Below are 18,622 nucleotides of genomic sequence, written 5' to 3'. Positions count from 1 at the left end.
GGCCTCAGCTTGGGACCGCCCTGTCAGCGGCCATATTGACAACTGGCAAAGTACTGCTTGAATCCCTGAGAAACGGAGGCGCGTGGTTTCTGCATCCTGGTTGGAAAGGCCCGAGGATGAGAAAAGTGTCCACGTCGCAGAAAGGAAGGATTTCCGCCGGTTTGACTTAACAGTTGGCGGGAGCCGTTCCAAAGTCTTCCCAGAAAGTCTGCTGCGCTGGCGTCCACAGTTAGGGAGGGGAAGAGGGAGGAAAGGCGGTGTGAGCATGCGCAATAACCACGTTTTACCTTTTAGATTCCAGTTTCAGGTTAGGAAGGAGTGGTTGTACACTCTGGCTGTTCTTGGCAAACCGGACCCCAAATTCTAGGTGTGGATTGCCTAAAGCTGCGTATTGAAGCTACTGACCAGATTTTGCGAATTAATGGAAGACTTTTTGTCTTGTAATTAAGAGCCGGGTGGACCTGGCTTCAAGGCTGACACTCAAGTCACATAATAGCTGTGTCACCTTACATGTATTAGTTAACCTCGAAACCAAGTTTCCAAATTTTACTTAACTCAGTTGTAAGGTAAAATGCTTAGCGTCACTTCTTGGCACACGGTAGTCCTCTTAATACACCATAGGCCACACATTTCAAAAGCAACTACGGTAATGTTTCACTTAAGATGGGGCTATGTTCTTACTAATGCGTCCTTAGGTTATTTCATCCCTTAGGGAACATACTAGAGTGTATTTAAACACAAACCTAGATAGTATAGCTTACGACACATCAAGGCTATATGATGTAGCCTATTGCACTCAGGCTACAAACCTGTGCAGCATGTTGCCATTCTCAATACGGTAGGCAATTATAACACAGTGGTAAATATTTGTATGTCTAATCACATCTAAACAATAGACAAGGTACAGTAAAAACATGGGATACTTTAAAAGGTGTATTTATTTGAAAACGGGTATAGTGTCCCCACAAGTGACATTTCAGAAAATCAAAATTGTGAATTCATATATTTATGTATATATTGAATGCAGAGCTCTGTTGAGACATTGAAGACATAAAAATGAGTGAGACATGACCTTTACTCAAGCTCGGATAGGCTAGTGAGGCTACTCTCAACTATAACCTTAACTTGAATTCTTCAGTGCCTTTGAAAGTGTTCAGCAACTCCTCTCTTTACATTCTGCCTACTTCCACTTCAAGGATAGACAGCCCTGGAAAGGGAAAGAGAAACCTGTGTGATTAGAGAAGGCTGGTGGAAACTCTCTCCTGTATTGCCTAGAGGGATATTTTGCTGGCTGAGTACAGTCTGCTGTTACCTGTTCTTGGGACAGACCCCTTCCAGTTAATCACCCCAAACCCTGCACTGTGTGCCGCTTCGCCAATGCAAGGCCACTGAGGAGCAAGAAATCATACTGCAGGGCAGACTGGTTAGTATGAAGCAATAAAGTCCTTTGGCTTGAGCAAACTTAACTAATCAAAACGAATCACAAGATCCTGACCTTACACTTAAGTAGGGACCTTCACACAGGTTTTAGTACACAATAAATAATGTAAAACTAAAATTTGCATCTTTTCCCATTCCCTTCCAAAATTAACTTTATTTTCATCTGCAGTATTTGCAAATACATCATTGTTACAGCTATTAAGCTCCCAGCCACTTTCGCTACACATGATACAGTAGCAATGCATTTTCAGGAACTTGAAGTAAATAATTTAAAGTTACCAGGGCAGGGGGAGAATACATGGAACCACAATTATAATAGCTTTCAATTATTGAGTCCTTACTATGTGTTAGTGATTGTGCTATTTGCTTTACTTCTTTGATCCTTACAAAATCCTGTAAGGTAGGTATGATCACGTATTTTATTGTTGTTGTTGAGACAGGATCTCACTCTGTTGTCCACACTGGAGTGCAGTGACAGAATCATGGCTCACTGCAACCACACTTTGTTGACCAGGCTGGTCTGGAACTCTTGGGCTCAGGCAGTCCTTCTTAGGCCTTTTAAAGTGCTGGGATGAGAGGTGGGAGGCACCACACCCATCAATCACTTTTTAACAGATAAAGTCACAGATAGCTTAAGTGTCTTTGTAGGGTCAAAAGCTAGAAAGTGATTGAGGTAGTATATCAATCTAGGTGTCTTTCTTCTAAGTTATTGCTGTTGACCATGGAATACAAAAGAATGAATCTATTTCTTCTTGAATAAGTTACCAGTATAATTTGGCAAGTCAGTTCCAAAAGTTCTTTTTAATTTCTTCATAGTTAGAAACCACACACAAATCTATTAACATAAAGAAATATTACCAAAAAATTATAATAACTCATTTTCTATTATTTATAACTAATTTATATGAACCACACTTGAATGTAAATTTAATTTCTTTCAAAAAAATCAACTTCCAGCTACATTGTGTGGGTGCAGCTGAGTGACATTTTAAGTGTTTATGTTTCCAGTGCTCCAATGGTTTGTGGGTACCATTCAAGATTGCAGAACCCAGTTTAGTATCTGTTACAACCCTTACAACTTCAACAAGTCATATCTTCTGTGTCTCAGACGAGTTTCATGTCATGTTGTCTCTTCTCATTACCATAGTACGTAGACATATCTTTTGCCCGCCTTGATTGCGGTTATGCAAATCTGCAAGTCAGCAAAACATGGATGTGAAAAGGAGGGCTTATCATCAGAGGTTGATGTTCAAGTGCTGCCATCTGTTGTCCGTGTACTCTATCTGCACTTACTGCCTTATCCTTACTGTGGAAGTTGAGTTTGTATGTAATGTCAATACTTCAGTGATTTGTTTTTCCACAGATATTAAAGTCTCGATACTTCTATTTGCAGTTGGACTGGCAGAAGCTTCCAATAACTGTTTTATGAATAATGCTTATGTGATTTTTTAAAAATATAACTCAAATGTGATACTCTTGTTTTAGGAATTTATCCCTACAGAGTTTTGTCGCAAGGTATTACTAAGAATAAATAGGGTGGGGACTGAGGAAATTGGGGAAAGAGAGAAGATGTTAAGCATTTCTTTGATAGGTACTGGTAATTAACTGTGGGGTCAGTGTATAGTTTAAATATTTATGGAGCATCACTGATTGCAAAGGCACTGTAATAAAAGGGTGTATAAGACTCACCTTGGACTGGAGAGGGAGATGATCACTTATTGAACTCTGTGTCCCAGGCCCTGTACTAAACTTCACGTTTCATTTAGTTTCCAGTAATCCTACCAAGAGAAGGGGTTAAGTATATGCTGTTGGTGGCTATAATGAGTTGCATGTGTGATGAAGAAAGTAAAAATCCACTAGCATTTTACTTACTCAATGTAGGAAAGTCTTGAGTGTTGTATTCATACATATTATTTATATTTCTTAAATGTATTATTCATATCTACTAACAATTTAAAATTTTCAGATACATATGCTAAAAAAGTAAGTTTAGGAATCCAAAGTGTTTTATTAGGCTTATTCTTCTGATTATTTATCTTATATAAATAAATGGATTCGGGTGTGGTGGTGTGCACCTGTTTACACAGCTACTCGAGAGGCTAACGTGGGAGGATCTCTTGAACCCAGGAGTTTGAGACCCTCCTGGGCAACATAATGTGACCATGTCTCAAAAACAAACAAAAAACAGGACAACTTTTTGCTCACTTGTTCTTACAAGTTGGGAATTTGGGTGCAGTGATTTAGAATGAGCTCAGATACCTCCCATTCCAGGAAGCCTTCTTTCTCCTCATATGATGCTTTGGGTTCCATCCCCAATTAGTTTCCTGTAAATATTTTTTACAGCACTTACCATATTATTTTGGAGCCCGTTAGACTGTGTCCTTGGCAACAATAACTGTATCTTATCTTTGTATCCCATGTCCTAACACAGGACCTAGAATGTGGTAGGAATGCCGTAACTATTTGTGGGATGACTTCAATAATTAAGGCATTCGAGCATTCTACCTAAGAAACTCTGAAACAGTCACTTCACTTGTCAAGACATACTTGTGATACATGCTAGAGAGCATAGCTAAATATTAATTTATTTTTATATTGCCTCAGAGGTTAGGATATCTATAAATTAAATATTAGTCTTTATTTTTTCAAACCAAAAGATAACGTTTTATTTTATAATGATCTGGTTTATTTGACTAATAAATCCATTATAATTTAGGCTTCAAGGATTCTTTTGCCTATTCCATCGTTAAAATTTACTAGATGCTACGTTTGGAAAGTATATTCAACCTAAAACCAAACATAACAGCTTTATTAAAAACCCTTGTTGCGGCCAGGCGCGGTGGCTCACGCCGCCTGTAATCCCAGCACTTTGGGGGGGCCTGGGTGACTGGATCACGACGTCAGGAGATCGAGACCATCCTGGCCCTGGTGAAATCCCATCTCTACTAAAATACAAAAAATTAGCCGGGCATGGTGGTGCATGCCTGTAGTCCCAGATACCCTGGAGGCTAAGGCAGGGGAATTGCTTGAATCCGGGAGATGGAGGTTGCAGTGAGCCGAGATCATGCCACTGCACTCCAGCCTGACAAAAGAGCAAGACTCCGTCTCCAAAAAAACAAAACAACAAACCTTTGTTGCTATATTTTTATTTCCTTATGCTATCAAAGATGGATTTTAACTGCTTTTCTCCTGTTAACCTGATGTACATTCTTCATCTACCACTTCCCACAGCTCCAGGTTTGCTTCAGCTTTGTCTGAAACCACCGTTTATCAACAGTAGTATCAGAGTTTCCTACTCAAGTTTTCTTCTTCTTTCATCCACTGTCAAGCCACTGTTTATTTCTCAAGTGAGAGAGTTTAAGGATCAAACGTAGACTTCCCCCATCAGAATCTGTTATTTATGGTTTTTATAAATTAGTCCATTAAGGACCTCCCAAACAGTTGGACTCCAAATCCCCTTAACATGAATTATTTTTTCAAGTTTTGATTGAAAAGTATAAGAATAAGATATCTAATTAGAATTTTGGCTGATGGTGGTGGTTCACACCTGTATTCCCAGCACTTTGAGAGGCTGAAGCGGTCGGATCACCTGAAGTCAGAAGTTCGAGACCAGCCTGGTCAACATGGTGAAACCCCATCTCTACCAAAAATACAAAAATTAGCTGGGCATGGTGGCATGCACCTGTAATCCCAGCAACTCGGGAGGCTGAGGCACGAGAATTGCTTGAACCCAGGAGGTGGAGGTTGCAGTGAGCCCACATCACGCCATTGCACTCCAGCCTGGGTAACAAGAGTGAAACTCCATCTCAAAAAAAGAAAAGAAAGAAAGAAAAGAAAAAAAGAAATTTCATTATCCTTTAAACTGAAAGTCAGAAAGTGTAGTGAAAATTACACAAAAAACCATATTACAACAATTGTTGCAGATAGTATTTGTTTTGCCCCAGTTGATTATAACTCACTCAAAATTTATTTGGCTTTTGTGGCTATGGCGAGCAGAGGGAGTTGGGATGAAAAGACTTCTATAGTGAAAATTTGTCACTACACATGTTTGAGTTACCTTTCTCTATTTAGGGAATTTCCCACCTTATGTTACTGGGTGAGAGAGAGAATCCGTCTTCCATAATGAGCTGAAAATAGATAATCACTTTTCTGGCTCTGTGACAGCTAGAGCACAGGCATGTGGCCTAGGCTCAGCTAACTAGAATTATCCACCTGAAATTTTTAACATGGAGATAGCAAGGCAAGATTGGGAGAAATCCTTTTGGTAGGGATTGGAGAGGGAGTGGAGATAGCGGTTTGAGCAACAGCCATGCCAGTGATGGTGTCCAATTCAGATTTGTGGTAGAGGCTGGTGCATTCATGTTCTGTAGTTCAGTAGGAATGGTGTCCTCACTCAACTGAGGTTCAATTTTGCTTGTGATTCTGACTATATGGCCTTCCTTTATTCTTGGCCATTTCCAGTTCAGATTCTCCAAGCATTCTTAAACTTAATTGTGCTACCCAATTTCCTTTTAGTAATTCTTTTTCTGCTTTAATTGGCCAGAATTTGTTTCTGTTGCTTGGAACCCATAATTTGAACTGATGCAACCAACTACCATTTATTAAGATCCTACTATTTGCCCCTCAACTTGATAAACTTTAGTTTGCTTCATCTATTTCTTTCCGTAAAGTGGAAATTATTTCCCCCATTTTATCTTGTGAAAGAACAAAAATGAGGCTTAGAGAAGTTAAGTAGTAGAAGAATTTATTTTTCTGTGTTACTTTAACATCTCCAGAAGAGGAACGACAAAACATGTGTGTCCTTCAAGCACACAGCCTGTACCTTTGTTTTATATTTTCTTTGCAGTCTGTAAGTATCAACAAGACGTTGTCTCCTATCTAAAAAAAAATTGACTCTTCAGCTTAACCTAAATAAATAGGTATGGTCTGGGAAAAGACAGATCTTTTATACTTTAAAACATTCTGAAACTTTTTATTATCAAAGTTATTTACATTTATAATGGTAAAATCGGAAAACAACTTAAAACTCCAGTAGTGGAAAGTAGTTAAATTATAGACAATACTTTTGATGGACTATTATTTAGACATAAGTTTTTATTTATAGAAGCTGAAATGATACGGAAAATTATAATAGTGAAAAGAGTAAAATATAAAGTTATATATGAGTATGTTTACAACCTGAGAGAACAAAACTTTTTACAGTGTAAAATATTAGAAATAATGCCAGAATTGCAGTAAACTTATAGAAATACCATGAAAAAGAAGAAAAAATATTATAGAGTGTAATTTCAAAGCTCAGTCACAGAAAAAGGAATCCTATGGTCACCAACAAAAGATGAAGAATGGAACTTATTGCTGTGCTGCATAACAGAAAAATTTGCTGTTATCAATGGCAAATGAGAGGACAGGATTTTGTAGGCATTTTATTTCAACTAACTGGATATGAATTTACCATTATAGTAATGCAGATAAATATGCTTAGGCTTTTAAAGCCTAAGCATAGAAAAGAAGAAACTGGAAATGTAATGTTTGAGTTCAGGATGGGACTCAAGGTGACTATTCTTCCTTCCTTGCTGGTTTTTTTTTCCCCAATATTCTTTCATTGAGCATTACTTTGATTGAAATTCTAAAAATCAAAAAGCAATTCTATTACTCAGCAAAAGAAACAATAAGGTGTTCTGAAAATCAGAATATTGACATAAATCTCTTTACTATTCCCTGTCTATAATAGATAAAGAAAACAGAGGAAAAACAATTATTAAAAAGAGTAAAAAAGTCTTTTGAGAAAAGCACATAGCACTCCTTACCCTGGAAACAAAATACATTGATTATTTGATAAAACGAACTTTTAGCTTCTGTGAAAGGAAAATATCCTGGGTCCCCAAAATCACTGAGCTAAAGGGAAAAGTCAAGACGAGAACTGCTTAGGACAAAACTGCCTCCTCATTCTATTCAAAGTCACCCCTCTGCTCCCTGAAATAAATGCGTATCTGATTGCCTCCTTTGGATAGAGGGTAATCAGAAACTCAAAAGAATGCAACTATTTGTCTCTTAACTACCTATGACCTGGAAGCCCCCTCACCAATTCGAGTTGTCCCACCATTTCAGACCAAATCAATGTTCATCTTACATATGTTGATTGATAGCTCATGTCTTTCTAAAATGTATAAAACCAAACTGTGCTGTGACCACCTTGGGCACATGTCATCAGGACCTCCTGAGACTGTGTCATGGGTGTGCGTCCTCAACCTTGGCAAAATACAGTTTCTAAATTAACTGAGATCTATCTCAGATTTTTGGGGTTCACATTTTGGTAACCACAGAGGGATTCTGAGTGTAGGTGCCCCTGACCTTTGACAAATCTCCTATGGGTGCTTGGTACCAGCTTGAGAGATCTTTATGGCTCAAACCAATAGAATAATTTCCTGAGGCCTGGAAGCACCCCATTCAGGGTATCCCTGATCTCCCAAAATTTGATTGAGATCTAAAGTTTATTTTGCTGTACAACTCCTTTTTTTTCCGGAGTTTTACTTGCCTCCAATGAAGAGGGAGACCCAGGCTTCTCAGATCAACTTCCCCTTTGACTATCATGCTGTATTTCAATAGAAGAAAAGGTTGACTAACTGGTGCCTCCGGTTTTACCTTCCTATAGGTGACAGGCTAGGCCTTGGGGAAACTCTCCAGAAGGCACTGTTTTTACTTAAAACAAGATCAAACCAGAAACCTTTCCACATGTGAGTCCTAAAACTGTAAACCGGAACCCTTTCATCTGTGATTCCCAAAACTGTAAACCAAAACCTTTTCACATGTGAGTCCTAGAACTATGAACCTAAGATTCTTCCACGTGTAATGTCTAAAGTATAAGCCTATATAAAGGCAGAACCTTCCTTTGTTAGAGGAGCTGGGCTTTTGACAAATTACTGCCTGGTCTCCCAGCCAAATAAACTCCTCCCTCCTTTATTCGGTGTTCAAGAGATCCCTTTCCCGTGGCCTCTCCTGCTACACCAACACAAGAAAGGCAAGTTTTTCTGCTTCCATGATGATGGAAGGCAGATAACTCCTTTAGGGAATTTGAGGTTGCTTCCAACAGGGAAGATGAGGTTTTTTCCTGCTTCTAGGATGGTAGAGAGAAGCCTTCAGCTTAAGACCCATCCTTAGATAAGTAACTGAATTGCGGTTTGTCTTGGCTAAAGTTAAGATTAACAACCAGCTGGTCGTAATTTCTTACCATTAGAGCACTCAGTAATAACATAAGTTGTGTGATCATTTGTTTTTCTTAATTTTTTTTTCTGTTTCTGTTTTTGTTACTGTTTTGGTCTTTGTACCATTGGGTTTGATCAGCTCCATCCAACTTGATCAAATCTGAAGGAAGTTCCAAATTTTGGGGAACAAGGCCTCCAAAGTGCGTAAATTCCTACCCCGCCCCCCCCCCCAAAAAAGGCATGTGCTCAGGGGAGAAAAATGGCCAGCAAAAGGAGAAAAAAAAGAAAGATTTTTTGTTTTGACTACTAAGGGACTTTATTGACAAAACAAGGCCACCTTTTTACTAGCCAGACCAAAGAGAAAGAGCAATGGCTGTATTTCTGAAATTGCAGCAATTTGTCCTAGTTGAAATATGGTAATTAGATTTTAAAAGATTTTTTTAAAAAGGAACTCAATGGTTAAAAGTCAGCTTAATTAGAAGCTAATATCCAAGATGTGTGTTTGTATGTGTGCATATGTGTGTGTCTGTATTTAAAAGGCCTTCATGTGTTTTTTTTTTTTTCTCCTAAAAGCTTGTCTTTTTGAAGATTCACAATTCAGAGTGGGCATTGCCCAGAGCTCAGAGATCCGGTGAAAAGATAAGTAGTCCCTATTTAAATAAAATTGGACTCCTTATGCAATCCTATGATGGATCTCTATAATTTTATTTTTGATTTGGCATCCACCCTTAATCTCCCTCCAGCACCACCAGACTTATTCTTTCCATACCTTATGATGTAAATTTTGCTATTTGAGTTTTACCTGCATTGTTTCTGTTAACATGCAAATTTAGGGCTATTTAGCTGACTACGGCCTAGGGTTGTGGAACAGCTTATCAAGATTCTGAAAGTCTAAAATAGGGAAAAATAAAAGATTTTTTATAAATCTATAAAATGTACTTCTATTGGCACGCCTAATAGATCTATGTATTTATGCATTGTGAACACGTTTCACTACTGATATAAAAGAGCTCTAATTAATTATCTTAAGAAAATAAAAGCACTTGAATCAGATACTTTATCAGGAAAAAAGGAAGGACTAGTCAAATGGTTTTTCCTTTACAAAACTTAAGTAAAACCATTAGTAAATAAACTAGCTTTAAAATTATTGGTAAAGTGACATTAGAAATGTCTTAAGAATTACCATCATACATTTTTGTTTGCACATATTAAGCAATTTAATACTTAACCCTGCCAAATACTACGAGATGTCAAAATTGGGCATAGAGGTTACAAAACTATAAACCCAGCCCAGGACAGAACGATCTTTGCTTGTGTAATTTTTAATAATTAAGACTTTGATATTGGTTTAAAAAAGATAGCTACATCTTGAATTTCGTAAGATTACCATAACTTCTAATCTTGTGGATTTATGCAGTCTAGTCCACAAACAGTAAGGTTTGTTTTGGGAAAACACTGTTATTGTATTTGTTTCAAAGCTAAACTATAAACTAAGTTCCTCCTCTTTTTAAAGCAAACTAAATATGGTCTGAAAAGGACTCTGAACTTCTATATTTGAGTCCTTATGGATGAAGTGCAACCTAGCTTAATAGGTAGACAAGATTGAAAACCTAACTTAGAAGTATGTGCCTGTAACAATGGTTGAGTCTTAGCCAATCAACCATTCACACACTGCTGAGTATTCAAACTGTGTTCAAAAAAGGCAAATGCCAAACTGTAACCAGTATAGCCATTCTGGACCTCACTTCTGATTTCTGTGGATCATTTCCTATTTTTGTTTATAAATCTTCCACCATATTGCTGTGCTGAAGTCCCTGAATCTGCTGTGATTCTGGGGACTACCTGATTTACAAATTGTTCATTGGTCATTTACGCTCCTTTAAATTTAATTTGGCTGAAGCTTTTCTTTTATCAGATGGGTCAGAAGTGGGATCCAAGGTAGAGCTTCTAATGAGCCCTAGGAGCACTGAGTGAACAAGCAAGGTACCTGCAGGACCCACTTTTCGTCCATTGATCTCTCAGAGCCCCTGGGGATCCTGGGTAAGCTCTCTCTTGGATGTCAGAGCTCCATGGATTTGTGCTTTTAGCTCTTTGAGTTTCTTCAAGCAAATTTCTGATACAAACTGCGTTTGGAAGTCACAACAGAAACTGGGCTGGGTCTGGGAGTGGATTTGATCCAGGAATTAACCGTCTTGGATCCAGTTAGAGGCTCCTTGTATCTGATTGGGTCAGAAAGGAACTGGTAGTAAGCAGTAATAGTGCAGGGGTTATAAAATTTAGCTCTTGGAAAATCACAGGGATTTTTGTGTTCTACCCCTTTGCTTCATTTTTCTTGCATGCTCAGTAGGAAAAATCAACAGAACCTGAGAGTAAAGCCAATATTTTAGGTAAAAATGGGATTCTTAATTTCTGGAAAACTGAGTTATTTCCAGCTTATACATTAGGCCCTGGAGGCAGTGAAGTCTTATAGAAATGGCAAAATCTTACTAAAGATAACTTACAGTGGAACATTCCACATGAGCAACAACTCATTGAAGTACATTTAAAAATGACGGTTCTCAGTAAAGGCCCTTTTGGCTAAGAACAGGTTGGGCACTGTGGGATGTTAACTGTTATTGTTTTTGGATTAATCTGTATTATATGTTTTGCTGACAGCTATGGGTGACAGGATAAGGCATGTACAGGACCATGGGACATGGTAGCTTTTTCCTCCCCAAAAGGGGAAATTTGAGAGCTTATGGGACTGCTGGAAAAGATCCCTTTGCTACCAACAAGTGACTGCTTGAACTTTTCAGTGTTGCTAAAATGGGTAGGTCTTTATCTGGCCTCCCTGAGCACTTCACCTTCCCTACCCTGCCACAGGCAATACTTTTTTTCTCTTCTTTCCCTTTCCTATCTTTTCTGTTACTCAGGGCAGCCATCTTGCCCAGAGACCACGTGTTGAAATTCCTAGCGGGAGGTTGGACTAAAAGATGACGGGGCCCATCTGAGGGCAAATTTAAGCCTTGCTAGTTGATATTGGATGTTAAGCAGAGTGGCTAATGTCTATGTTTCATCACACATACTTTACTCTGGGCAGAACAAAAAGAAGATAATTTTCCTTTATGATGCTGAGTTGGCATCCTAAAGGTTGATGGTGCAGCAAGGTGAATCCCTAGGGCTGCTTAGGGAAAGCTGGGTTAATAGGGCTGCTTTGAGAAGCCTGGCATGCTGGCAAAAGTGTTAGAGTTCCTTAGCAGTCAGCCTTCTGGCTTTTCTCCCTCTTTCTCTGTGCAAACTGGTTAAACAAATGGTAAAAATTAATGCTTCTCTCCTCTGTAAAGTTTTGATTAATAGAGAAAAGAATTCTGAAGTTGGTCTTAAGCTGTAGTGAATCTGATGTGCTTTGTGTGTTTTCCTGTGTTGTTCTGCCATAAAGAGCAGTTATCTTAGGATAAAATGCATGCCTAAAACCTCATAAGCCTGATGTTTAAGATGGCCCAGAAAAATGGTCAGTTATATCCTTGGGAGATTGACCTTGTAACCATGTGGCCATGCTTTCTCTTTTCACAATGGTGGCCTGAGTTCAGGGTTCAATCCCTAGCTTAAGGGATGAGCCTTTCTGGTTGATATTTGGGTGAACTTTTCCATTTTTTGATTCTCTTCCCCTCCGTGAACTGTCTTAAGTTTTCCTTTCTCAAAGCACCTGTGAGGTTACTTTTGGTAAAGTTTAAAAGCCAGAAATATCAGCTGTTTGGCCTGGCTAAAGTTGAGCAATGAGAAATTTTAAAAGGACTTTATTAAAGAGTGCTAAAGTTAAAAGCTTAATTAAAACTGAATATTCAAGCTCTAACATCCTGGAACTCCTTGGGAAGAACAGAAGTCACCAGAGACCTTTTACTGGTCCTGTTTTTTCAAGGACTCCACCCTAAAGCCTGTAATCCAGTTAAGAAACTTTAAAACTGACAAATGAAAAGCCTTACAACTACTATAGTAATCTTCTTCTGTCTGTGCAGTTATGTGTGTTGTGTATGAAATGTTTGTATATAACTGTTCTAATTGTCTTAAAGCACTTATATAGAATATTTTGGAAGAAAAATAAAAACTGTAATATCTTTTAGTTCATGTATCTTTACTAATCCTTGTGAAATAAACACAGCTTTAAAGATTATTAATAAAATAAAGACAGTCTAAATCATGCAGGTGAGATACTAGGTTTGCTTAATGCTTTAAGGCCATAAACTGTTCTGACTTTTAAAAATTGTTCAATTTATTTTGGACACAAATTTTAAATAAGGCCTGGGGATATATGGAATTAGCCTTCCCCCTAGCTAGGCAAAGAAAGTTATAAATAAATAATATTTTATATAAGAAAGAATGTTGTATGGTAAATTCTTGTCCTAAAGTAAAGTGACTAGTTGTTTCAAAGGAGGGATGTTTAGGACAAGTCAGAAAGCCCAAGAATATCATAGATTATCTGTATAAGTCATGAAGGGATTTGTAAAAGAAAATTTATGCACAAAAAGTGAAAGTTGCTAAGAATTACCATTGTAACATGTAATTGAGACTACTGAAAAAGTATGTTTACATGCAAGATGTGTGAAAATAATGAAAGGTATTTTGAGTAAGAGATTTTAAGAAGGCATGGAATATATAATTGTGCCTAGAGAGTTAAAGGACTGTTTTAAATTAAATAAGATAAAGCTAAAGGTCTAAATGAGTTTTGGAAGGTTTGTAAAAATGAACCTTGTAAAAGAAATAATATGTGTGAAAATACTGACTAAATTTAAAGGGGTATTATGCATTTTTTTCTATAAATTGAACATCAAATAAAAGCAAAACAGGGTTTTCTTGAAGTACTGATCTGCTGTTGTTTTGTAAAGGGTTATAAAAGGTTTATAAAAATCTTGCCTTAGTGTCAAACTGATTAAGATTAAGTAGATTTTATCTATGAGGTTTCATTAAAAATTGGGGTTGACATTATAGTCCACTAATACAAGGATGAAATTTGGTCTTCTTACTTAAACGAGATTTTCATGTAATATTAAAAGATAATGAAAGATATTTGTTTTCCTAATAAATACACTACCAAAAAAAAGAAAAAGAAGGGAAAGACAAAAGACAGATTGTTTGGAAAGCTAAGTCTTCCTTCCATTAATGAGTAAAGTTTTTTTGCCTTTTAAAAAAATTGCAAGTCATCATTTTGGCTAAACGAACAACTTGGGGTGACCTGGAATTCTAGTTCATAATACCAAGTGTTTTAAAGCTTTAACGTATTAAATAAGCTTCCTCAAATCAAATTTTAGCATCAAAATGATCTTCTTCCTAAAGGTCTCAAGGAAAGGTTTTCTTATAGCATAATATTCTGTGCAGTGCAGAACGTCTTTTCTTTTGTCAGGTAACTGGCCTAATGGATTTTCCGTTTCATTGAGATAATTCCTATGCCATTATTATTAAGTTAAGTTTGCTTAGGAAAAACTGAGGTTTGAAAAAAATTTTTAATTAAGGTTATTAGATCATTGAATCTTCTTGTATGTGCTTTTTAAGTCTTTGTGACTTTCCTTTTTTTGGCAGAGTCTCACTCTGTTGCCCAAGCTGGAGTGCAGTGGTGTGATCTCAGCTCCCTGCAACCTCTGCCCTCCCAAGCGATTATCCTGCCTCAGCCTCCTGGGTAGGATTACAGGCACTTGCCACCATGCCTAGCTAATTTTTGTATTTTTAGTAGAGATGGAGTTTCACCATCTTGGCTAGGCTGGTATGGAACTGGTGTTACAAGGGCTTTAACTCCTGGGTCTAAAAAGAACACGAAGTCCTACTAAATTTTAAACATTGATAGCAATCAAAGCCTCATCTTAAGACCTGATAGAAAATGCCAATCAAAATAAACTGCATTCCTGAGACACAGGGTCAGAAATTAAAGTTATTCAACTCCTCAAGGCCCAGGAACAATTGCAGAAGAGGTGGGCATGTAAGATTGGAAGGGCCAATTTTGCGAGATAAAATAAGTCGTTTCTCCATAAACTAGTCATTAACCTGCAAAGGGACAGTGATGCAAGACCAGGTTATGAGCCCTTGTGTCAGATTAGCAAGGTTTTTTAAAACATTAACTGACTCCTTAATAAAGGTCACAAAGGTTATAAAGGCTTATGGAAGTTATAACTTATAATCAAGATAAAATTTTATACATTGTTTATAAAATTTTGGAAAACAAATTTAATTGGCTTTATGCTGTTTAATTAGGGCTTATTGTTTGGAAAATTTGTTTCCTCAGAGAATGAAGGTTTTTACCTTTCTTTTTTTTTTTTTTTTTTTTTTTTTTTTTTTTTTTTTTTTTTTTTTTTTTTTTTTTTTTTTTTTTTTTTTTTCCTTTTTTAGAAATTCTTGAGTTATCACTTTGGTTAAATGACTTATTTTACAATGACCTGCAATCCTATTTTGTAGTATCAAGTGTTTTAAACCTTTGGTATTTGACAAACTTTCCAAAATCAAATTATAAATTATGTCATTTTCTGATGTAATTAATCCTTTAAGATGTTATTCATAAGTTCCTTAAACTCCAAAAGTGACATATTTGACTTATTTGCTATAAAAATTATACAGAAAGCATTGTCAAGTATGAAATGCTATGTGTTTTTCTTTGGACTATATTTGTATAAATATGTTTTTGATATGTGTTCCAAAATTATGAGAATTTTGGAACTCCTATAATTCTGATATGACTTAATGTATGTTATCAGTAATAGTTATAATTGTTACCTTAAATTATTGTATGCCATGGAGGTAACAAATTACCTTGTCAATTGTGTCTTTGACTATGGGTGCCCTGAAACTTTCTGTCATCCGTGGACAATTCTTGTCTTGTTTTGGTCCTCTTTAGAAGGTGGTTTTATAGTCCTCTATAAAACTCTAACAGGTGCTCTAGAATGCAGGTTTCTGATAACTTTGAAGATTGTGACATCAAAATAGAGGAAAAGCTTTCAGGACTCATGTAGAACTGAAATGTTCATGAATATCAAGCAGAACAGGAATTAACTTCATGGACTAAACTAATAGAAGACCAAAATAATCTTTTCAAGTTTTGATTAAAACATTGCTGACCCTTTGTTTTGCTTTTCAGAGTAAAAAAAAAAAAAAAAACTTGTACTTACAGATTTTAACAATTGATTAAAATATATTCCTATGAACAAAATTTGGAGCATATTTGTTTCTCTTTACCTTATTTCTACAGAATTTGGAAACTATTTGTATTCTTAACTTGTGACAATATAGTTAGTTGCGTAAGTGCAATAAGAATCTGTTTTCATTTGTGACAGGACACAATTGGAGAAACTGGTTATGTTACCAAGACTTTTACTGGAATGGTGTGTTTTCCTTTTAGGGATCAAATTTATTGAGCCAATAAAACTCCTTGGAAAAACTGGCTGCATACCGTTGTCTACACAGTTCCTGTAGAGGGTTCCTGACCTGTGGAAAGTAAAGAATGCACTTTCTGACAAGTCCAGGGCCCCAAGTTTATCTTCGAACCTCAAGAGGAGAGGAATTCACCAATCATAGGATCATAGGTATTTAATGGTACAAATACATGACTGGGCTCGGCTTTAAAAAAATCTTATCTGAGATTCCTTCTGTGCAACAAAGTTTCATCAAGGCCAATTTAAAAGCTTAGGTAGGATGGGCTTGGTGGCTTACACACATAATCCCAGCACTTTGAGAGGCTGAGGTGGGTGGATCACTTGAGGTCAGGAATTCAAGACCAGCCTGGCCAACATGGCAAAACCTCGTCTTTACTAAAAATCCAAAAAACAGTTAGCCAGGCGTTGTGGTGCACACCTATAATCCCAGCTACTCAAAAGGCTGAGGCAGAAGAATCACTTGAACCCAGGAAATGGAGGCTGGTTGCACCATTGCATTCCAGCCTGGGTGACAGAGACTCCATCTCAAAAGAAAAGAGAACAGCCTATGTAAAAATTAATTATTCTTGCTACAGTATATACAAATAATTAGGCCAAGTACAATAAAGCAAACTAGTTCTACTATGATTTGTCTTTAGTAAAAATGGGAAACTGGAGAGAGAAAAATTAGGTTTCAAAAACTGTAGTACACCTATGGTTAGATTATAGTCTTACCTATTGTTTTTGAATTTTTATTATTTTCTACAGTTTGGATCAAATTCTAATTTTTTCTTGGCTACAAGTCTTTAAAATACTGTTTTCATTTTTTTTTTTCTTCCCCCACCACCTTTTTCCTAATTCGGAGTCACTAAAAACTAAGCTGTGCTTTCATAAAGCCCTGCAAACTAAAGCTAGACAACTTAAACTTCAGAAGAAAATAACAGCAACCTATTTACATTCATAAGCCACTTTCCTACCTGCCTGCTGATGTATGGACTTCAGAGTAATGTGGCCTATATTGATTTTCCAGTTTGTTATTTTTCTCCCTTCCTCCTCGTATTTTTTTCATAGTACATGAGACTTCACAACCTTCCAAAAATGACCTTTTCCTAATAACTTGAGACCCACCTGTCTAGGAATAAATCATCATCCTAGCTAAGAGAGATCAGATGAAACCTTAGACCAAAGACTCATTTTCTTCTAAAATGCTTTCTCCAAAAGATTTTAAAAATTAAACTGGGGGAAATGTGAAAAGAAAATACTTTGGGCCCCCCAAATCACTAGGCTAAAGGGAAAAGTCAAGCTGGGAACTGTTTAGGGCAAATCTGCCTTCCATTTTATTCAAAGTCACCCCTCTATTCACTGAGATAAATGCATATGTGATTGCTTCCTTTGGAAAGGCTAATCAGAAACTCACAAGAATGTAGCCATTTGTCTCTTAACTGTCTTTGACCTGGAAGTCCCCTCCCTGCCTTTCCAGACCGAATCAATGTTCATCTTACATAGATTGACTGATGTCTCATATCTCCCTAAAATGTATAAAACCAAACTGCTCTGACTACCTTAGGCACATGTTATCAGGACTTACTGAGGCTATGTCATGGGCATGTGTTCTCAACCTTGGCAAAATAAACTTTCTAAACTAACTGAGATCTCTCTCAGATTTTCAGGGTTCATATTTCAAATGACAAATATAGCAGACAGGTAAAGTTGAAGAGGAGGCTGAAGGATCTTTTTAATATTAAAGGTTTCATTAAAGCAAACTGATGAGGCCCACTGGCATTAAGAAATTAAGTTCTTCATTTGTGGGTAGAGAGTTTCTTTATACAATTTTTTGCATAGAATGCTTTCAAAACCCTCAGCGGATATGCTCAGAGCATAACAAAAAAGCCAAACAAAGGAGTGCCTAGACAAGTAAAGCTTTCCCCTCTGTAATCAGTGAGGTTTCACATCTGACAACTTCCTCTGAAGCGGCTAGAGGCCCTTTCTATCATTATTAAAAATAGATGAAAATAATCGACCCATGTTGATGTTTTGTTCTCTAAGTCAGCAATTTTTTGAGTGACAAAGATGTTTTCCAAATATTACATTTGAGTGGATCAAGTGATAAATGAGTAAGTTATCTGTGCCTCTAAGTATCTTGACATTGTACTACCATTGTTTTATTTAGCAATAAAATGTTACTGAAACAGCAGTAAGGAATAGAAAACCTTCTTATTTTCCCTTACTGGTTAATGTGAGAAGACAACACTTGCCTGTTTCAGTCCCACAAAAATGGTTTTAACATAGGGGCACAGAAAATGCAAAGGTTTTATGGCCCACTATAAAACAGCTCTTTGTCTTTTCCCACTAATTCCCTAATGTCACATTTAAAAACAAGGAAACTACAGATAATAGAGGTGTTTGCAGATTAGCCTTCAAAGTCATAAATTATAACATAGAGTTTTGCTCACCTACAAATATTAAGACAGCTTATCAGTGTTTAAGCCCCTTCCTCTATGTAATGATTGCTAAGATTTTAACCCAGACAAATTGAGAATTTTTTTCTTTCCTGTCTTCTTACATTGACAGAGTACACATTCATAAGATTTTATTATCGGATTTCATGGT

General features: G+C 36.9%; 1 long non-coding RNA gene across 1 annotated transcript; it reads left to right on the top strand.

The window, feature by feature from the left end:
- Positions 1-23: 23 nt before the first annotated feature.
- LOC119466846 lies at positions 24-16,009 on the top strand. Its single transcript, XR_005195336.1, has 4 exons — positions 24-228; positions 10,558-10,682; positions 11,298-11,451; positions 15,935-16,009. It is a non-coding gene; the product is annotated as an uncharacterized LOC119466846 (long non-coding RNA).
- Positions 16,010-18,622: the final 2,613 nt, after the last annotated feature.

This window comes from Cebus imitator, unplaced genomic scaffold, assembly GCF_001604975.1.
Source record: "Cebus imitator isolate Cc_AM_T3 unplaced genomic scaffold, Cebus_imitator-1.0 Scaffold11, whole genome shotgun sequence".
Taxonomy (NCBI): domain Eukaryota; kingdom Metazoa; phylum Chordata; class Mammalia; order Primates; family Cebidae; genus Cebus; species Cebus imitator.
This window is presented reverse-complemented; position numbering and strand designations above follow the sequence as displayed.